Source organism: Cuculus canorus, chromosome 1, assembly GCF_017976375.1.
Source record: "Cuculus canorus isolate bCucCan1 chromosome 1, bCucCan1.pri, whole genome shotgun sequence".
NCBI lineage: Eukaryota > Metazoa > Chordata > Aves > Cuculiformes > Cuculidae > Cuculus > Cuculus canorus.
In genome coordinates this window covers 154,970,115-154,988,662 of record NC_071401.1, presented here as the reverse complement: position 1 = coordinate 154,988,662, position 18,548 = coordinate 154,970,115, and the positions used below count along the sequence as shown (strand labels likewise).

The window sequence follows — 18,548 nt, the reverse complement described above, 5'->3', positions numbered from 1 at the left end:
GCTAGCATTCCTGAAAGAATACAGGTGAGATTTCAGCTCCACTACAAATGATCTAAGCTGGTAATACATACTCTTTCAAACACTAATTCTTGCTAAAGCTGTAACTTCAGCAGATAAGAATACAGACTACCTGGCAAACTATTTCTCTGGTGCATGTCCAGAGGAGGGCAATGAAGCTGGTGAAGAGTCTGGAGCACAAATCTTAGGAGGAGCAGCTGAGGAAACTGGGCTTGTTCAGTCTGGAGAAGAGAAAGCTGAGGGGAGACCTTATTACTGCCTACAAATGCCTGAATAAGGCAGCGAGGTGGGTGCTGGTCTCTTCTCCCAAGTGGGAAATGACAGGACAAGTGGAAATGGCCTCAAGTTGTGCCCGAGGAGGTTCAGATTGGATACGAGAAAAAATTTATTGAAGGAGTGGTGAAGCATTGGCACAGGCTGCCCAGGGAAGTGGTGGAGTCACCATCCCTGAAGGTGTTCAAAAAATGATGTACTTTGGGACATGGTTTAGCAGGCATGGTGGAGTTGGAATGACAGTTGGACTTGATGATCTTAGAAGTTTTTTCCAACCTCACTGATTCCATGATTCTATGACTCCACTAAGTGAAGTCCTTTCATGTCTGCAATTATGGGAGCACAGGTGTGGATATCAAAACTCTGAATATCTGACCACTCTGAAGGAGCTACTGCTGCACTTGCCTTTGCATGTGAGACACTTCTTTCCACAGTATCATCCCAAAAGAATATTCTACCCACCTCGCTGTACATGCAGCAGTACTTCAAGAATCCTACTTCCCCACACATCAGATTTGAAATGAATGCAGGCTATCTGGGAAAAGTGCCACAAGTCAGTTAAAGGATTGCTTAATAGTCTGCAAGTGCAGTATACACAAGTATTTGCCAGTATTACTTAGTATGAAAAGACTGAGAGACGCAATATCTACCTGTTTTATAATCTCAAATTGTTTGTATGTCAGGAGAAAAAAAAATCTTTCATTTTAAAACTGATGGAAGAAAAGTTAAACAGGACCTTTTCCTAAACAGTCTGATCCAGTTTGGTTTTTAAATTACCCTTTATTTTTACTTCTCAAACCAATTAATCTTTTGGAACTGAGAGATACTTTCCGCACTGCACACACCATACACTTGCTGATGTCACCACCAGAATCACAAGTAATTCTGACTGAAGAGACCTCTGGAAGTCACCTGGAGTCTGGTCTAACCACACACTCAAAGCAGAGCCATCATCAAGCAACCTGTTTAGGACTTAAGACACGCTCTTGGGTATCTCCAAGGACAGGGATGCTACCATCACAGTGGCGAGGTTATTTCATTTTTATTTTTTTACCATACTCATCATATTTGCCTCCTCCACTACCTAATCAGAATTTCTTTTTTGCAGCTTCTATTTGCTATCTCGTTCTATCATCGCGCATCACCTCCAGGAAGAGTCTATCTCTGTATATCTTCTCATTAGGCAACTTAGGACAGCAGTAACATCATCCCCTTAGCCTTCTATTTCTAAGGTCGAACAAATTCAGTTCTCTCAGCCTCTCCTTGTGTAAGATGCACTCCAGGATACTAATCATCTTAAAAGCCATTTAATTTGTCAGTGTCTTACCTGTGTGAGAGCCAGAACTGGGCAGAGTATGACAACAGTGGACTTAGAGGTGTTGAGTGGAGAAGAATCACTTCTCTTGACCCACTGTCTACAGACTGGCTAATACAGCCCTGCACACAGGTGGTTTCTTAAGAACAAGGACACCCTACTGACTCACACGCTGTTGTGTCAGGACCTTCAGGTTTTCTTCTGCAGAGCTGCTTTCTGCCAGTGGATGCTTAACCTATCCAACAGCACAGCGTTATTTTACCCCAGGTATAGTATTCTCCATTTATATTTGCTGAATTTCAAGAGGTTTCAGACTATTTTCTCTAGGCTACCAAGTTGCCCCTAAACAGTAATCTTTTACCCTCCAGAGGTATCAAACACTTGGCTCAATTTAGGACCATCTGCAAACATGCTAAGGGTACCTAACATCCCATTGACCAGGTCATTAATGCAGATGTTGAACATTATCAGCCCCAGCACTGACTCCCACAGGGCACCAGGGTCCAGACGCCAGTGGATTTTGCATAGCTGACTAGGTGTTCCCCAGGGCTCGGTGCTGCGTCCAGTCCTGTTCAATATCTTTATCAATGACCTGGATGAGGGGATTGAATGTACCCTTAGCAAGTTTGCAGATGACACTGAACTGGGAGGACACGTTGATCTGTTGGAGGGTAGAGAGGCTCTGCAGAGGGATCTAAACAGGTTGGATTGATGGGCTGAGGCCTATGGGATAAGGTTTAACAAGGCCAAGTGCAGAGTCCTACACCTGGGACACAAAAACCCCATGCAGCACTACAGGCTTGGGGAGGAATCGCTTGAAAGCTGCCTGGCAGTGAAAGACCTGTGGGTGTTGGTTGACAGCGGCTGAACGTGAGCCAGCAGTGTGCTCGGAGGCTAAGAAGGCCAATGGCATCTTGGCTTATATCAGAAACAGTGTGGCCAGCAGGACCAAGGAAGTGATTCTCCCCATGTACTTTGCACTGGTGAGACTGCACCTTAAATATTGTTTTCAGTTTTGAGCCCTTCACTGTAAGAAAGACACTGAGGTTCTGGAGCATGTCCAGAGAAGAGCCACAAAACCGGTGAAGGGGCTGGAGCACAAGTCTTAAGAGGAGTGGCTGAGGGAACTGGGGTTGTTTAGCATGGAGAAGAGGAGGCTGAGGGAAGACCTTATTGCTCTCTACAACTACGTAAAAGGAGGTTGCATAGAAGTGAGTGTTGGTGTCTTCTCCCAAGTGACAGGTGATAGAGGTGATAGATAGAGGGAATTGCATCAAGCTGTGTCAGAGGAAATTTTGATTGGACATAGAAAAAATTTCTTCACAGAAAGGGTTCTCAAGCACTGGCATGGGCTGCCCAGTGAGGCAGCTGAGTCCCCATCCCTGGTGTTTAAAAAGCGGGTAGATGAGGTGCTTGGGGACATGATTGAGTAGTGGTACAGCTGGTACAGCTGGAGCTCATGATAAGATCTCTACGGTCTCGTCCAACTTAGTGATTCTATGACAACCAGCTCTGTACGCCCAGTTCTCGCAATCCAGCTCTGGAATACTTTTTTTAAAAAAAAAAAGTTTTACCTTAGAGTAGAATGAATGACTTATTTCTGTACTTGGGGGTCCAGTGAGCAGGGAACTAATTACAGATGTGTCTTCTGCAGAAGAGCTGCGGCAGAAACACTAAATGAACTACCCCTCCACTTCATGTGTCTGCATCAGACATTGCTGCACTTCGCAGTCCAGATGAACTCCGCCAGTCAAGCTCAAAGCTAACTGCCCGATTTACCAGTGCCTCACTGGAGCTTTGAACTGGTTACAAATGGAGATGCCAAGTGAAGCTGATGAGCATTACCACCACCTTAATAACAAATTCTTGTAGGTGTGTGTGTGAAGTGTTATAAAAAGACCTGTTTACTGTTAATCTTCTGACTGCAGTTAAAAAGCAAATGCCAACTCCTGGCTACAGTGTAAACTTAAGTTTAACAACAGCAGCTCTGTACCTTCTTAGATTACAAACTTTTGTCTTAAATGCCAAGAACAGAAGTATTTTTTTAACACTAAAAAACTCCCAAGAAATGAATCTATTTGCTATGGTAACTACGCCACAGTACACAACAATTATGACATTTGTTTTAATGTCAGAATGTGACATTTCAGGAAGAGTACTGAAGAAATATAATATATTGTAATAAAATGAAATATTTTCTGACAGAGCATTATTTGTGGCACCAGCACAGGCCACGTAACAGTAAAAAACTTGATCATACAGAATCTTTGACAACAGAACTAGTTACATTTAAAACAAACAGTAACAGTTCCTCAATTATGGCCGCCACTTTCATATTTGTGGTTTTCAGTCATAAAAACATTGAGACACAATGTCCCATCTGGTAAGGTCTCTAGGAGGTCACAAGTCCTGTCAGCAAACCTGCTCCAGTGTGGTCTTCTCACGGGGTCACAGTCTCCTTCAGGCATCCACCTGCTCTGGTGTGGGGTATTCCTCAGGCTGCAGGTGGATATCTGCCCCACTGTGGACCTCCATGGGCTGCAGAGGGACAGCCTGCTTCACCATGGTCTTCACCACACGCTGTCAGGGGAACGTCTGCTCCAGCACCTGGAACACCTTCTCCGCCTCCTTCTTCACTGACCTTGGTGTCTGCAGAACCATTTCTCTCACATATTCTCAACCCATCTCTTCAGCTGCTGTTGTACAGCAGTCTTCCCCCTTCTTAAATATGCTATTGCAAAGGTGCTACCGCTGTTGCTGATGGGCTCAGCCTTGGCCATCAGCAGGTCTGTCAGGGAGGCTTCCAGCAGCTTCTCACAGAAGCCACCCTCTGCTACCAAAACAAACCTGGCCATACAAACCCAACACAGTCTGAGTGAAGCAGCTTCTATTTAGCAACAGTTAAATTGCTGAATAAAGAATCCAACCAACCAGCCGAGACAGACGCATGCTGCTCAAAAGCAGCTCCTACTGAATGAGGAGGTGCTTGGAATTCCACCTACCTGGGGATATTATAAGGATACCCTCACAGCATCAGAATGGTGTAATTTATATTTCATTTTATAAGCGATCTGATTGTTTACTTTTATTTGGCTTCCAAAGAAATACTCTAGATTCATTTGCTATAAAATCCGAAACACTTTAAACAACTTAATTAGTAGCCTGACAGGTACATTACATACCTCCAGATCCATATAATACTGTAAAATTTTCCATATACAGTGCTTCAGGGCACAGTAGTAATGAAAATAATATTTATCAAACTAAGTAATTATTTTAATTATACTAAATCAAAATACTAAAGCAAGAATGTATTTAATTTTATCAGTGGGAAGTTAAGAACAACGTTTTCCACACAAAGTTGTTATTCATCCGCTGTAGGCCAAGCTGGAAGAACCAGTAAGTTAAGGTTGCTTGAACTTCTAATACGTTAAAAAAACCAACTCTTACAGCTTGCTCAGATTTTCTTGGCAAAGGTATTTAAGCTTTATACTATCTACTCCAGTTATTGCCCAAGGGAATATTTATTTTTAACAGGTAAGGAAATTCATTCAGTACAGTTTCAGGACTGTCATGATCCATATCAGAAAGTCTAAATTAAAGGCAGCAGGAAAAATAAATAACGTATTTTGCAGGTCTGGGAAATAATGTACCAATCTTGCCAAATTACTGTCTCTTCAAACAAATCTATGTGCTTGTGTTCAGTATATTCAGTTGGAGCCGGGCAGGCAAATCCATGATATTCCATTACTACTAAGCATGCTCCATAAATTAAGGCTCATAACCAGGGTAATGGCAAGATTTTTTTCCCTCATAATTGCTATTCTTGAAGACTACAAACCATTGCTTCTCCTCAGCAGAGAGAAACATTATTCCCCTTCAACCTTATGCCAGCTGAACTGAGAGGTGAAGCAGGGATAAGGCAAGTAAAAAAGCCCCTGGGAACAAGCTGTACAACCAGACTGCAATAAAGCAAGACAAAGATATGGGTGCTTTCAACCGGAATCCACCACACTGCACACACACAAACCAGCACTTGCATCCAGCTATGCCTCACACTTCACTGGGGAGGTTGATTCCTTAAGTACTTAAGATACTGGTTTCAAAGCCCCTTGTTTTAAATCACAGTTATGTGGTTTGTGCAGCGAGTAAAATGCAGATGTAGCATCTTGTATGAAATACAAACCTGAAACCCTGTACCTGCATGCACGAAGTGTGGCAAATGGTTTAATTTAAAGCTACTGCACCTTATATAATTGGACAAATGATTAGCTGGCTGAGTCTGGAACAGATGTATACTTTTCAAAAGCTCATTGGTATATTTTAATTTTCATGACAGTGCACATTCATAACCTTCTCCTGTCAGATGAGGGGAAAACCGTGTGAGATCAAGACGTATGTTTATATGATGGCCAACTATGAGATGCTGTAAGAGCTGGTTATCAATCTTGGCAATCACAAAGCTCAAATACAGGCAGCACTCAGTCAGAAGTAAAATCTTGTTTACCAGCTTAATACCATGGCTTAGTGAGCGAGTTCTTAGAATGCAATAAAGATTATGTATGGTCCCGTCATAGCAAAAGTTGCAGTTAAGCACAGCATATCCTAAACTTTAATGATATCTGCAAGAGGGAAAATTTAGTCTGGTTTGTAACTAGATAAAATATGTTCGAGTTCTCATGCTGACTCTAAAATGCAACTGTTACATTCACTCACTTCTCACCCTCTGATACTTCTAATGATGTATTTCCTTAAGAAATACCAGCTATGTTTAGCAGCTCAGTGAAGTTGTATACTTCCCCCCCCCCCAAGAATTGACTGGGGGGAGGGAAGATGACATTTAATAACACCAGCCACACAACACAGAGCTTTCCCAGGATATGTTACAAAACAAGAGGCTGCATGACCTCCTCAAGGTTAGAGTGACTCCATTACTCACTCTGAATTAAAAACTAGTATCCTCTTGACTCCTCCTAAATTTTCACTAATAAAATAATACCACCATTGCTTGCACAGCTCCTTTCATCACAGGATGTCAAAGGTCTTTATAAATATTAATTAAGCATTGCAACAACACTAAGAAGTATGTAAAACTTAATTCTGCACATGAGTAAACCCAAGCAAAGTATGAATAACCTACGTTCAAAGTCAGAGGACAAGTCATCAGGACTGACAACAAATGGCTCTTGCCATTAAGGGGCACTCCATTAGAAACAAAGACATAATTAATACTCCCAACTGTGATGTGAACTGTACAGCCCTTGATTACCAATTCGCTCCTATAACACCTGGGTCATACTCAGTCCTGCAAAGATCACGCTGAGTTTCAGGCAGCATTCTCATCAAGACACCAAGTTTGGTTTCTAACACAGAAAACAATTCTCTGGAGATTTTTTAGTTTTCTTGTCCAGTAAATTTCCTTAAAGAAGGCAGGTGTAAGCGTAATATTCTTTGGTATTTTTACAAAATTAACAAGCAGAGACAATTCAAAAATGAATTCAGACCCACAAACTACAGTAAGCTAGTTTTTTAGCTTTCAATCATGTACTCCAGCAATTAAAGAATCAAAATATCTATTTAAAGAACTCAATATTCATTCTCAGAAGAATGTTTATGAGTCCAAAGTGAATGTTTTCAGCAAAATATATTGTAGTAATCAAGTACTTCAATGATCTTATAACTCAATATAACATGTCCACACTTGGCCTGCCACAAACACGACTCCTTTACAATTCTTTACTCTTTCCAATGACCATTATGAGATGCCAATATGTAACGCTTGTAGTTCCAGTGTGAAAGTCAACCATGCTAAACCACAGTGAAGCTGATTTGCTTCACTGTGCTGTTACATTCGCAGAGTTTAATGACAGAAGTGACATTATTTTTTTATATTTGATTTCTGTTAACTGACTGAAGAGACCCCAAAGGTGACAAGCTCTGAACTCCTGCAAAATTCTCTTTTAATTTCAGTTTGAGAGTCTGGCATCAATGATAACAAAAACTCTTTTGTTCTGAAGAAAGATTACTGTTTTCTACACAAGAAAAAACAAATCAAGTTGCATTAAAAACATTTGCAGATTCACTTTGCAGTGACCTCTGTCTTAAAAAGTGGACTTTGTTCATGCAATGTCAATTAAAAAAAAATCAAAAGAAAAATTGCGTAATTCATATTTCAGCCCAGCACCTCTCCTTAGGTTTTTTTTGTTTTTCTAGAACAGCTCAAGCACAAATTTTACTTCCCACCAAAATAACAAGACTCAGTAAAGGCTCACAAAGTTGGCAGAATGACAAACAAGTTTTTGTTTTGTGTTTTAATTTACAAACTAAGTTTTTCTTCTGGCTACAAAACAAATGACTGGATCTAGTATTGACTTTTTTTTTTTTCAGCCCTTTCAAAAGGCGATAATCTGGCAGCAGAAACTTACTCTCTGGTCTTATCTGAAGGTCTTACCACTACTGTCATTTTATCCCAGGTTCTCTTCTAGCACAGAACCAGAGAACAATTCAGTATCATATTTGATATATACCTTTCATCACACAGGGCAATTTTTTCCCCCTCTAACATGGATCAACATCGAGTTAACATTGTTTATGTTATCATCCAAGCATTATGTCTTCAACAGAGGACTGTCAAGATTTAACAGCTAGGCTTCAATAATTGGTGTTCCATCTCCCACTCTTTGGAAATCAACAGCCCAAAAGTTGCTGAGTTTTCATGGGTTAAACTGGTCACCCAATCTTCAACAAAAAGACCTTCAAGATCCTAATCAACTCATTGCCACTTCAAAGCATGACCAAGTTCAAGATAAAATACTGCTGAAATGTGTCCCTGGAACCCATGAGGGAGCAGCAACCTTTTACTAGTTTGTGGCCACAGAAGCTTCATGAGAACAGTGTTAAGCAGCAAACAGCATTAAGCAGTGTGTGGTTTCCAGACAAACAGATCTACTGCTGACATAACCAATAATCAAAAAGTAATTCTCCAACTCTGGGATAGTAGAGATAATGTGAATCCTTTTGTTACAATCCAGTATTTCCAAGTTTATGCTTTGGTTTTAATGATCAGTCAAAAGCATTTTTCAGTGCACTTCATCAGTTCTCAAGAAAGTTTTATTACATATACAAAGTTGCTGATTCCTAGCTTTTACCCAGGGTTATGTATAATGGATAATCCCATGCAAAATGTACAATTGGGTTGCACCATATTCTCACATTTTTAAGAGACGTTCCATAGGTAGTGGAGAACTGTACGTATGTGAAGGAAGGAATTTGAACTATCCTGTTACAGATCGTGGTTGTACTCAAGGTCATTAAGACTCCACTGTAGATGACAAAGTCAGGACTTGCCATGTCAGAGCTACAGAGATATAGTATTTATTATATCATTAAACCACTCTACTTTATAAGGCTGCTATTCAGTATTTGTTGCTTATAGGGTAATTACAGATGATGAAGAACTAAAATGTGGTGAAACAGCAGCATTAAATTTTAAGCCAGGTGTTTCACAACAACAACAACAACAACAAAAAACCTTAAATACATTTACCACTTTAAGTGTGTAATTAAAACACTGGCCTGTTAAAATGCATGCTGAAGTTGATAGGCAATATATGCTCTATACAATAGATGAACTAACACAACCTTCCTCCCTCCTTTTGTGTGAGGGATTTAAACACTGCTAAGAATCACTTTGATAAATGTGACCAGCTGCCTCCTTTAAGCAGCTTTGAGAATGAAATGCACATCAACGTTCCTATGATGGAGTGAGATTTGTAAGATGTATAGATGATGTTAAGTGAGCAGTTCTGTTAACAGGCCAAGCCCTCTTGTGCTGTGGCTTGCACCTGTTGTTAAGGCAGACAGGCTGGGATCAAGTACCATTAGATCCTCAATGAGGATGACAGACCACAGACCCTGCTCAAGAAACCAGGTAAATCACAAACACATTAAGTCCTCATCTTGCTGCAGTGCCACAGACATTCCAAAGGCCTAAACATGAGACTTAAAGTCATAAAACATAAACGAATAAATGAAAACCGTGGGTTTTCTTATGAAATTTGATATGCTTTCAATCAATAAAGAACTCTATTCTAGTGCAGTTTGCTCAAAATAAAGAGATATGCTAGACCTGACATCTACTTTTAAAGCAACAAGACCTCAGGGGCACTGAAAAATGGCTGTGTTTGGTTCTTGCAGAACTGTTGCATGTGTTAAGCACACATTCTTTGCAGAGCCTGGTACGGAAGCGTTTGTTTGCCAGATGCGTGCTTCTCACCCTTCTTACTGCAAACAGCTGGTCATCTTTTTCATTAGTCATTTTCCATTCAAAAGTGAGATCAATACATTATTCAAAACATCAGAATTCAATACTTCATGCCATGACTTGTGCAACTGATTAAGATGCAAGTTGAAATAATTCATTGGCACACAGAATGAAAACTAGAGAATTGTAACAAAACCATGTGTAGGAAACGGGAAAAGCAAAAATGCCACCACAGCACAAGTGCAAGACATGACTTGTTCTGAACTACAAGAAACCAATAATCCTTCCTCATGATGTTACTTAAGCAGCCAAAAAATTCAAAGCCTCTCCAAACTTGTCTACTCATATAATTCCTTGAGTTTTGAGGACATAAAGAGGATGTGATCATTTTGATCTGGCATTCCAAGAAAATTATTACCTAAGATCTCAAAATGGCAGAAAGAACGAAATACTCCCACCAAGGCACGCAGCAGCTACAAACATCACTTGTGCTCTTCATTATCCAGAATGTTATTTTTGACAATCTGCAATTGTGAATTCTTCATTCAAATCGTTGGCCTGAATTAACAGTGTCACACCAACATTCCCTGGAATCTAGTGGCTTGTTGTTTGCCCAAGATACTATCAAAAACACTGGGGGGGGAAGATACAGACAACGAACGCACACTACTACTAGCTGCATTGCCACATACTTGCCTAAACATCTAAGACTTAAAAACTGCTGCTATGTTTTTGAGGAATAATTAATTGCTGAATGCTTAACATCACATTAGCTGGGCACCCTTCTTTCCTTGTGAAGAATGAATTAATAAACAATAATTCTAAAGGCCAACATTCCATTTCTTCAGGTCTATATTTTATGATTGAATATGTTTCAAGGAAAATTCCTTCTGGTTTAGGAATCTCCTAGGCAAACGTACAGTACACTTCAGAAAGCTAATAGAAATCAGTTTCCACACAAAGAAAAAACATGCCCCTTTTTTCATGTCTACAAGCACAATGTATTGGCACACAATACTTGCACGTAAGTGTAGAAGCATCTTGCAATTTAAAAGTTTGTGGCACCCCAAACACCTTAATTTCTAATTTCTCCTTGTGTTTTTAACTACTTGCTTCCATTAACTGATATGATACCAAAACCTAAGAATTTCTAAGTAAATATCTCAATGATTTTTGTTTGTATGGTGGGGGTTTTGTTGTTTTGGTTTTTTTTTTGTAGGGGGGTGGTGTTTGGTTTTTAATATTTGTAACTTGTTTTTTTGCAAGCTACGTTTAGAAATGTAGAGACAGCTGTCAGTTCTCTGTAGGAAGCTTTATCAGAAAGGATTTTCAAATTTAGTCAGGAGCTTCGTAAGGTCATGGAAAACTGTGACTGCATAATGATAAACACATTTTAAAAAACAACTCTGAGGATAAATTTAATTAACACTAGAATTACTCTGTTTCTTTGTATGCTTTTGCTAAAAATAAAAACTAAAGCAGAAACTGGAATCCATGGAACAAATTCATCACAAGTAGTGGCCTCTGCATTACAATATACCTCACCCTAAATCGCCTGTCTTCCTAATTTAAACGGGAAAACATAAGCCTTTGCTAAATACAGAAGGGCATCTTACCTGTAATCTGTGCAGATAACCGGAGATACCCATATAGTGGTAACTTGAAAATACAAAATGTCTGCTTTTTCATTCCAAAAGGAAAGGTAAAGTGTGGAAAACAGCATTCTGCAGGCCATAAATAATACCTGTTTAACAAACTAATTAAAATTAACCAACCACAATAGTTATGAGGCAGAAACAGAAGATGACCTAGGAAATGATTCATTAATGGGCAGAGATGACTGCCACCTCTTGCATTCAATAAACTGATAGCCATTTTTGATTTATCCATTTTTATACTCCCGATAGTGCACGCTGTTCCCAAGCTGCATTTTTGAAAAGTTAACTTTCTGTCATGCCTTCTGGAAAAAAGCACAGATTGAACCACCTCGTCTAGACATAAAACTCTTACTAAGTGGTAAGTAAACAATAATTTCCTTATTTCTTAAGCAAAGATATTAGAAAGTTTAAGTGAAAAGTATTCACTGTCTCCTCAGGCACTTGCCTAAACTAACACTGGTCTCCCACCAGGGAAAGAATTTCTTGTAACTATACTGTTATTTACATAGAATTGATGTCTGCCCAACCTCAGCAGTCACTCATCTGAGATTTTTTCCTACTTGTATTGAGTGCAGAAGATTTCTGAAATCTTGATTGAGGGTTATTACTCCTTGTCTCTTTCCAAGAATAAAAATTTACAGCTTCAGTGACAAATTTTACTTGCTGCTTATGTCATACATAGACACGGTACCAGATCAATTTCTCACTTCAATCCCATTTAAATACCTACTGCTTTTTAACAGAGCAACTTATCATGATAATTCAGGGTTCAAAAATCATGATAAATAATTGATCTGGGGACTGGATATAGGTCTCACTTGAAAAATCTTGCATCCATTCAAAAGAAAGAATTATTTTTAAATTAATTATACATTACTATAAAAGGAGAATTATCTCTTTTAAACTAAGTCAGCTCTGTAATATCCATATTCCAGAACGTTTAGATTTTTTCACAATATGGAAATTCACATCAGAAAGTTGCTTCCAAAAATGACAGGAACTTGCAAACCACATACAAAGTGGCTACGGATACGTACTACTATCTTCTTCTGCTGTGGAAGAGTGAAATCAGTTGTATAGCAAGAAGTAATCCAGAAAAGAATCTGAAATGAGAGAAGCTCTGAACTGCCACCAAAAAGATTACAGAAGAGCTCCACCACAATGGTACACAGAAAATAAAAATGTAAACTCACAAGGGAAAACCCAAGGTGGAAAGAGTGATGCAAGTGACATCTATCACTTAACACACTTCTAAAGTTTCAAGATTAAGCTGCTATGTCTTGGTAAACTCTCAATCCAAGTAGTGCTTACTTCTCTCAGGTAATTTTTGCCTCGCTGCATTATGTAAGATTAATAGCTTATTTTTAATGAAAACCACACATTTCTCATATTCAGCAATGATGTCATAAGACACAAAGAAACACACAAAACTTAAGAAATTATAACTTTCAGAGTAACAGCCACTTTTTACTTCGAGTGGTTAAAAATAGACTCTTTCAATATCAGTCCTAACAGAGAAAATAGCTACATCAAAAACACTTGAAGCATTCAGAATGCAGATTCACGTAAGTTCTGCATGTTTCCAGCAGCAAAAATTATTTTTACCCCTGCTGACAGTAGATCTGAAGACTCCTCCTATGTTTAATTAACAGCTACCTCTTTCTATCTACTACTGATGAATTTTGTAGAAGTGTGGAACAGGACAGTTTCATTTTTTAGATCAGTGTATGATATATGACAGCAATGCAACCTATTCACTGCTCCACTAAAGAAAACACACTTCTATTCACCTAAACCTTCTCTCTACCTCTTTAAGAAAAGTGGCTCTGCACAAAGACAGGTCAACTCTTTGCTGCTATATAAAGTTGAAGGTTAAAATGCATAAGCTGATGTGGGAGACTATTTCCTGCTGAAAGAAAAGCCCTTTAAACACTAGAACCTCAAATCTAATTTGTCAGCTTATTGATGCTTCTACGCATACTTGCTAGTGCAAAACGTCTCTCTTACGAAACCGCTATATTGAAGAAGTGTAAATACTTACAGTAAAAGATACAGAATTCAGTCACCCACATAGCATTTGAAATTCAAAATTTCAGGTGACAGATCAGATCTTCAGCTTTAATCAAATCCATCTGCTACACTGGAAGCACAAGCTGGACTTAAGGTAGTCAGTAAGCAGAATTTTTATGTGACAGACTTAAATGGGGGAGTGTACTAAGTAAGAGTCACCAGTTTTTTTCCTATGCTTTTTCTAAAGTGTAAAAAAAAATAAAAATAATTGCGCACCACAGAAAACATCACCCTCAGTGAAACTGCTCTTTGATAAGCTTGTTCCTAACACTTTGTTAAAGAGAGGAAGGAAAACATTATTCCACAACTGAAGCCACCTCTACCAACTTAAACGAGGGGGCAAAACAGCTCAGAATGAAACACTTCCAGCCGGGTCTCCCATGGACATTCCAAGATCTAAAACGTAACACTCTTCAAGTAGTGACTGGGTAGTGCCTCTACTCCACCACTCACCACTCCATGATTACAGTATTTCTGGAAGACCTGCTAGGAAGAAGTATACAATTACAACATATTACCAGCTGTAATAGATGAATAAAGCAAGAACTGCCACAACAATGTCGATCTCTAAAGCGGCCCAGACTTGTGCAACAAACCTGACAGACACCTACTTTGAATGTCTCTGAAGCCACAACTGACGGGAACTGGGACTCATAAACACTCAAATATTTGAAACTGAAAGGGAAACCCAGAAAGCATTTTCCATCTGGCTCAGTTAGCAGGGTGCAGAGCAAAGGACAACAAGTAAAAAAGTAGACTGCTGTAATGTGCAAATTAATTATTCTGATTTTTGTTGACTACCAGTGGAAAAAAGTTAGAGATGCAGCCTAAAAGCACAGACCACTTGGTAATAATTCTTTATGAACAGTAAGATACAGTCACACTGCACAGGCCAGGAGAGGGTAGGGCACTGTTGCAGAGTGGGGGAGAAGACAGAAAGGACAGCTCAAGCACTCCAAACCCTCAGAAGTTTAATATTTCATAGCCTTCAATGCTTGGTTTTCCTATTGGAAATTTTTATTATTTTGAACAGACAAAATGAAAATAATTTTTTGGTAAAACACTGAGGTGGCTTTTGTTTCGTTGGAAGGTTTGGGTTTTTTTTAGTTTGTTTTCTCTACCTGGGTTTCTTGGTAGTAATTTAAGAAAATATCCTTTCTATAGGTTTGCATAATGCCTCTCTTAGCAAGAAACGGATACAGCAAATACACCTAAGGAAAAAAACTCCAAGCTCTACTTTGATGCTGAAGCTTGGATGTAATGACATTTCACTTGGAAAAGAAAGTCCATCTACTGTGAAAAAGGATTTACCCATCTCTGCCAAAATTTTTAACAGTACAAAGAAGTAACTCATAAAGGTGATGTTCATTCTATAATATTTTATATTTAAACTTACACCATAAAGGGAGCTCCTCAAATAACCAAAACCGCCCATACAATTAATAAAAGCTACTCCAAGCTAAGTGTGTACTCCAAGAAGAAAGAAAACACCACTTGGCAAACCTACAGCAGGTATTCTCTTCTTCCATACTGCACTGAAGGACAGCAGTGTCTAAAGTCTCATTACAAACTCCACAAGTGTTAAAAACAGAAACTGAATTTCAATTTAATAAATAGTTACTTCAGAAAGATTGCCTTTGACCTGGGTTCTCACTTCTATTTTAAAATATAAAAGAAAATCATCTACTTTTCAGGGCCTTTTTGGTTTTTGCTTATGTTAAGATTTCTCAAGGGAGCATGCAGAGCAGCTTTTAAGCCCTGAATTCCTCTACCCTCAGCAAAAGCCCTTAGTCTGACCTCAAGGCACTGCACTATGATTTGTTACGATTTATAACCCAGCTACATTAACCATACTCCTTGGTAAGTGGAAATCTGCAACCACTGAATGTACATTTTAACATAGAACATAACTTTCAGCATTTGAAACTGAGAAAGGTGAAATACACGATTCTATCTTTTTACCAGCACTGTAATTTTAGTTAAATCGGTTTTGTTCCTATTAAGCCATAAAGGAAAAAGAAAGCATCATTCCATTCACAATTCAACACAGCTGTTTACAACTGGCTTCAACTCCAGGCCACAAGCCAGGAACTTCTGAGTTCAAGTCTGGCTCTGCCACTGACTTTCTGTGTGGCCTTCAGAAAGCCTCTAGATTTCTCTGCTGATCCTCTGCAATCTGTACATTTACCCTACAGAATGAGAATGACACTTGTTTTGCTTGTGCAGGCTTTCCCAAAACAAGGAAAACTTTGAGAGCAATTTTTACTATGGCTTTGGTGGCTTAAGGCCCACTAAGAAGTCTCCATGTCACCTGACAGCTGGTAGTTTTTTAACTCCATTAACTGCCACCACGCACGTATTACATATATTCATATACACACACCTATGATATGCAAATATAAAAGATTAGTAAGTTAGGAAATAATTATTTCAAAAACTGCTAAAAAAAACAGGATGAAAAAAATGAAATCAAGTTCTCCGCTGTAACCAAACTTACAATGCAGAAAAACATACAACCCTGTTCTTGCTAAGCCTCTGAAAAAGCAATGAAGTGTGTCTTTAACAGCAAAAACAAATGATGATGACAACTAATATTTTAGAGCATTACTTTAACAATAGAAAAATGGCCTAGGAATGTGAAGGGGGGGAAAAGGATTTAAGCTTAACCAAGTGAAACATTGAAACATCATCTAGAAGATCATTTTTCTTAAGAAAAAGATCCAGGGAAGTTATACAAACTTAAGATGACTGTATACTTGCAAGCCCATCGTAGCAGAGTTTCATTTCACATTATCTAGTCTGAAGCAGAATGTAACAGAGCCAACTTCAGCTTCTTCTGAATTCCAATGATCCAATCACGCAAATACAGCTCATCACCTTTGAAACAGTACACACTGCTTTTAAATTCACCCCTGGGAAAAAACCTTGTCCCCAGAAACTCTACCAAGACCGGCTACTTCCCCAAAACTGATCTGTTCAGTTACTCATGGTCTAACCCCAGTGCACTAGCTCAAAAGACTATGCAACTACAGCTTTATGGTATACTAAGCTGGCAATGAAAATCCAAGATTCTCAAAGTTTAGCCTCCACCTGCTTTCAACTTTTTCATCTTGTTTTACCTAAACCTGGTAAGAACTCACTTGCTACAGTTTTCCTGTACCAAGACATACAACTTGTAGAAATTGGTAAGCGTAAAGTAAAACTGTCTCTCAACTGACAACACAGCACAGTAAATTAATTCAGAATACTGATTATTTTGTGATAAGAACAAGGACTTAATGAGAAATAGTTGTTCCAGAATAGCAACCATGCAAAATGAAGTGGCTAAATGCAAATATAGAAAGCTTTTGCACAAAGACAACTAAACTGATTCAAACTGCCGAAAAATTACCTGCAGGTAAGAGGTAATGATTCCATGTCACTTACTAAAACTTTCCACAGTAATTCAATTGTTATCAAAACATATTCGCTGATTAAACTCTAGAAAGTTAGAGAAATACCATCATGAAGAAGTACATCTAAACAACTTACTAGGAAGATTTAATCTTTATTCAGATGAGATTTTGGTTTTCATTTCCTACATAACACCACCATCAGCATGTTTCCATCAGATGAAGCAGTCACGAATACTACAGCAAGGCCAGTACATTGGTTAGCAAACATTCCTGCCAGGGTAATCTAGATCTGCTCTGGGTAGGATTACAGGACACTGGTAAAGACAAAATAAAACAAACATAACCCTGATGCCACTTTCTCTCTCTCTCAGCACTGTTTGGTCTGGTTGAGATGTATCAAGCAGATAAACTTAACATTACCTGCCAAAGAACAGAAAATGTATTTGACTAACACAAGACTAATTAGTTTAGAATTCTCTTTAGTACTGCTGAACTGATTTCTGTAGCACCAGCCAGAGCCTTCTTTGACACTAGGTTCAAAAAAGCTATTGGGGTTTTGTTTCAGGTTAACCAAGTATTTTTATAGGCAACTGGAACCTAGTCAACACTTAGATTCTAATCAGTGCACAGGAACTTGGAATCATATCCACAAAGAAAAACAGAGCTAGATATAGAATGATGTGTGTAACCTAACCAGGATAGCCTCTATTCACATATGCTGCATTTTTAACCATTTTTTTCCCCAAGTTTTTTTTTTTAGTATTTACCACAGAAGCTCCACGGTAGGGTAACAGCACTAACAGCACCTCAGCAAAGCCTAGCAGAATAGGAAAGGCTTAATTAAATAGTCTTAACTAAAAATACAGAAGACATTTTCAAAAGCTCACATCAAGTTCAGGCTATCTGACTACTACTTTCTGCTTCACAGGACAACGAGTTTTTGATGCACACAGGAATAAGCTAGGAAAGGACATGAGCTAAGTTTTGGTTCCTCTGCCCTTCCCTGCATATAGAAAGGTGTCCATTTTCATTTTTATTCTCCTCAAACTTTCCCCAGCAGGAGGCAAAAGAGCCTGGAAAAATCCAGCTAGAGCTAGCAGATTAGAAATTCCAAGCATTAAAATACCAAAATTCACTTTCATGTTGTGATTAAATCATCCTCCCTACAAATTGCTCAGCAAAAGGCTGAGCATAAACATGCTGCATATTTAGCTGGCAAAGTGACATATCGGAATTTATCAGTCTGACTGGAGTTGATGAAGTTCTCATTAGTAGTCACCCTCTTGCCAAAGAAAGCTGTTTTGTAGACAAGTTTATCTAGAGTATTAACACAGAATTAGAACCACGTGTTTTACATTAGACCCTGACTCTAGTAGGACTGCTTAACTGAAATTACATACAATTAAAAATATAAATGCAATTACAGAAGCTGCAACAAGAACACGAATGCTGCCCCATTAGGACTCTAACATTAAAGTTGCAATTTCTTCTACTACGAACAGTAAAATTTAAACCTGGGGAAAAAAGATGGAAGAAATATGGAAGACTTAAGTGAC

At 38.8% G+C, this 18,548-nt stretch overlaps 1 protein-coding gene across 24 annotated transcripts in view; it reads right to left on the bottom strand.

Moving 5' to 3' along the window:
• TNRC6B (trinucleotide repeat containing adaptor 6B) overlaps nucleotides 1-18,548 on the bottom strand; it is a 136,069-nt gene that overhangs the window by 53,265 nt on the left and 64,256 nt on the right. The window lies entirely within an intron of this gene.